Source organism: Chaetura pelagica, unplaced genomic scaffold (assembly GCF_000747805.2).
Source record: "Chaetura pelagica isolate M959 unplaced genomic scaffold, ChaPel_1.0 scaffold18, whole genome shotgun sequence".
Lineage (NCBI taxonomy): Eukaryota > Metazoa > Chordata > Aves > Apodiformes > Apodidae > Chaetura > Chaetura pelagica.
The window spans coordinates 105521-110259 of NW_009954310.1; positions in this window are offsets into that span (position 1 = coordinate 105521).

The window sequence follows — 4739 nt, forward strand, 5'->3', positions numbered from 1 at the left end:
ATTCCTGGCACAAGTCTCTTCAGGTTCACCTCTTTGTGCACAGTCTGATCATTCCTCCTCCTTGTAGCTTATTTGTCTTTCTCTTTCTGAGGGGCTGGGGCAGGTCCCTGCTCCCAGCCCTTCCCTTCTGAGACACAGGCTGAAGAATTCCCCTCCTCTTCAGCTGTGGCATGGTCTCTGGCACATGCCTGAGGCTGCCCTGGTGGGTCCCTGCCCAGCCAGCCCCCTGCACCAGCAGAAACAGCACAGTCAGGCACCTGCAGGAGCACCACTGTGGCTCAATACCAGGGGAGAGGAGGAGAGAGGTTGTTTAGGAACCATGTTTTTTTCCTTCAGAAATGGATAAATTGTCTATGGATCAACTTAGGCTGCTTTTAGCAGCAGGTGAACTGTGTAAGACAGTTAATGTAGGAGCTGGTGAGAGACAAAAGATCAAGTGAATTTTATGGTGGAGTTTGAGGCTTCTCTGAAAAGGATGAGCTGCCCTCAGAGGCCTTTTAATATGTCTCTTCCTGTGGACTTATTTCCACAGTACCCACTCCAGGGCTTTTTCCTGAGGACCACACCTATACATTCACTTTCACCCCCCAGACTGTGAACGTCATCCCTGTGATGTGCTGCTGATGACACAAAGGTGGTGGGAAGACCAAGCCAAAGTTGGACGCAACTCTGGAAGGTTGTTTTGTTTGGTCCTTGTTCCCAGAGCATCACTGGTCACAAGTGATGTGTAGCTGGGAGAAAGGATGCAGAGAGGCAAACTAGTTCCTCTGCTTTCATTCCTGGTAGGATTTGGGGAAGACTATGCATCCATTTCACATGTGGCACTGATGATTCACCCCATGCAAAGCTCTTTTACTTGCAGCTGGCCCACTACAGCTTCCATATGTCCCCCTTGAGATGGAAGGTGACCTGCCTCGCTCCTCATCTGCTGGACAAAGAGGCTTTCAGCAGTGGATCATTTTGGTGAACATATCATAATTCAAGCATATGTTTTAACTGGAGGATGTTGTTCTGTGTATTTGGAGGGCTCTTTTGTGCCAGAAACTGTCATACAAAGTGTGGGAATGTCCTTTTTTTTTGATGGGCCATGCCTTTTATTGAAGGGCAAGCTTCTTTTCACCTCTCAGCTGCAGGCAGGCTGAGCACACAGATTTCTTTGGGGCCAGGGGAGTGTGGATGCACGTGTTTATTTTTTACTTTTTTTTTGGAAGAACAATGTTGTAGTGGCCGACAGTTAATCCTAAATTTGGGATACCTGACATTGTGATGAGAAAACAAACCTTCCTGCACTTAAAATGAGAGATAGGCCAGACTTGGCCCCAACAACCTTCAGAACTGGTTTGACCTTGCAACCAGACCTCCTGGACTGACTGACAGCTTTTTACAGCTGCATTAGAGCTGAGCTGACCTTGTTTATCTGGGGATTCACCTGGGAGACAGCAGACATGTCCAGGGATATTAAGTCTCAAGCTGAAAATATTTGCTCAGGTATTAGGGGGAGAGTTAATTTAGACTGAAATACCTCCTGTGTGGCACCAGCCACTGCTCCGAGGGACAATGCGCCCCTCAGCTGATGACAGTTGGTTTAGACTGCCTTTAGAAACTGGAGCCTCCTTCGAGTGGAGCCAGGCAGGGTCCTTCAACTTGCTCTGTATTTCCCTCAGCAGTTCATGTTTTTGAGGTTTTGGTAAAAAAAGAGCCCAGGTGTAGGTTGGGTCTCCCTGCAGACGGGCCTTGCTACTGGCACCAGCAGCGAGTTGGGACTGGATGGGTTCACTTTGATAACTTGTGACACAACTGAGCTGACATCTGTCCCAAGCAGTGGCCTCAAGGAGGCATGGCAAGGGGTGCTTCTCTTTGATAGTCTCTTACTTCACAGACATTTTGAGGCCACATGGGGCAAGTTGAAATCCCTCATTATAGATATGGCTTCGTACAGATATCACACACTGTGCTTAAGGCTGAAGTTAAGCTGTTACTGCCAAGGGACAACCAGCACCAGCCACTGATTGTCCTGCCTGGAGCACAGCCCTGTCCCTTTCCTCTGCATCACTTCTGTCTAGCTCAGGGTCTCAGGTCTCTGAGGAGTCTCCCCTGGGATACTTGAAGAGGTCCCCAAAGTCCCCTCAGTCACAGATGCTGGCCAGATAGAGGAGGGAAGAAGGCACACATGAAAAGCTTCCAGAGAGGAGGAGGTGGTTGTGGTGCATCCCACAACTGGATAAACAACAAGAGGCACATTGGGTTATGTGGGTGCACCAAATCCTGAATATTTGTTCCTTTTCCTGAACCACCATGGTTTGCCTTCTTCTGTGTCAAGGTCTGGCAGGTCTCTAAAGGCAGTAAGTTCCCAAGAGCAGAGAAAACTCTATGTAGCAAGCCAGGAAGGAAGCCCGTGCTAACCCATGCTCCTCCAACTCCCTCCTGGAAGCTGGTGAGAAGCAGAAGCTGCAAGTACCCTCTGGATGTGTGGGTCCTCAGCACAGCATGGGCACCGCTCTCAGTCCCTCTAGAGCTGGTCCACCCTGGGTAATGAGCCCAGCAAAGAGGGGAAGTGTTGAAGCAGTTTGGCCTGGAGGGCTGGAAATGCAGCTGCTGCAGTGTGAAGCCTCCCTGTGCCGAGGGAGGCTGGGATCCTGCTGCTGAGCTATTTATTTAAGAAACAAAATATTATCATTTCAGGCGTTGGCAGCGTGGGGTGTATCGGCCATTGTATCAAAGATGTGGTTTTAATGCACTTTCCTCTGCTTAAATGCTATTTGCCTTCTCCTTCAGGCAATTGAATTTAAGAAAACTCTGGTTGCCCAGGTTTTGTTGAACAAATTGGCCCCTCTGCACACAATTCCCAGGAGGAGCCAGCTCTGCAGAAACTCTGGGAGCTGTCACTTCAGTGCATGGCTGGGACGGGCTGAATGGATTACCCAGCTCTGCATCGTCTGCTCTTTTATCTGTCTCAAAGCAATGGGAAGCCAGGAATAACCCCCCGGGGTTCCTCTGAGCCTGGCGCTTTCTGCAGCCTCGGGTCAGATGACTGTTATTGTAGCTAAAGGTGTTTAACCCCAATTGATTTTGACAAGCCCTATTAGCAGATCCCCCAATTACTTATCGGGTTTTGAGTGGAACGTTGTCAATTTAAGGCTGGATGCTCTAACCCAAGCGCTGCTGACAGGACACAACAGGTACCAAACACTGCTTCTGTAGGAGTTGGTGGGAAAACTGCCCATCACAATCTTCAGGGGCAAATTCTGACCCTTCCCCAGTGCTCTATATCTCTCGAGGGTGTCAGCTGCAGAAACCAAGGGGCTGGGACGAGATGTTTGAAGCCTCCTACCCTGCAAAGCACTGAGCATCCTCAAAGCAGCAGCCTTGGGTTGGGCTTAAAGCCGAGTGACTTGTTTGCAGGGCAGCTGCCCACATCCCAACAGGGGGAATGGTGCTGGAGCCATGGGACTTGCTCCAAAGCATAGAAGAGTCCCTGAAAAAACACCTTGATCAGGCTTGTTCCCACTCCCCTTCAAAACTGATCTGTCCCCCAGCTGGATCCCAGGTGGCAGAGAAGTGGGCCAAGGACATCTGATAGCAGTAGTTGGTGGTGGTGGTGGCTGCAAGAGAAAAAGGATGTTGCATCTATCTCTGCCTGCTCAAAACCAATGTTTATCCCATGAAGTTGAATTCAGAGCCTCAAGTCCCTCTAGGCTGGAGCTGCTGCTGGACAGGCAGAGAAACTGCATGGAGACTTGTGTCTGCAAGAAATACTGAGGCTCATATCTCAAAGGCAGTTGAGATCATTTGGACGTGAATAGGAGTTATGTGCCTAAGTAATCTCAGGGCATCTGGGCTTGACATAATTGCTGACTTTATTTAATTATTTTTGTAATGCAGCAACTGGGAATTCATCATCTAAGGAAGGAAATCACTGCATTAATGTAATATTTGAATGAAGTGCTGTGCCACGTTGCTGTGTGGGTCAGATGTAGGTGTCTGTAGGTGGCAGGCAGCAGCCTGCTTGTCACCCTTGCCGGGGCAGGGAAATGTTTGGGGCAGGAAAAGCCAAGAGCCTCTTGGAAGCCCTGCAAGTTTCACAACTTGCTTTTGTGTCTTGGTTGCTTAGGGAGAGGAGTCATCCCTTTAGGGAGCTTCAGTGAGACTGTGTTGAGTCCTTTGGGAGGCTTTGTAACAAACACCTTGTAAAATGCAAATATTTGAATAGCACAAGAAATGTGCCAGGCCAAGGAACAACTGCTGATGTTTTTTGCTGGTGGTTTGAAACTTAAGGATGAACTCAAGGATTTTCCAGAGACAAAAGCATTTACAACCAATACACTCATTCCTCAGTTAGTGGACAGGTTTATGAGCCATTTGTCTAAAAAAGACCCTAATTAATCAGCAGTCTATTTATTGTTTCTTAATGCTCTGACAGCAACTCATAACCATGTCTTGTTTTCTGTTATGGACACAATTATGTTAAGTTTGCTTGTTCTCCATGTACTATCTCTGAAATTAATTTTCACTTTGAAAACTGCTCATATTCTTCCAAATAAAGGATTGTACTTAAATGGAAAATATTTCTTTTAGATTATTGTTTTCAAAAGAACCAGTTCCTTGTCCTGTTTTGTATTACTACTTTATTGTTTTGTTTTATTGCAGACATTTTTAACTCAGCCTTCAGAAAGCTGGGCAACAGAGGAGGCTGCTGATGGTGTTGGAAAGTGCTTGGAGGTGACTTTGGTGATCTATGT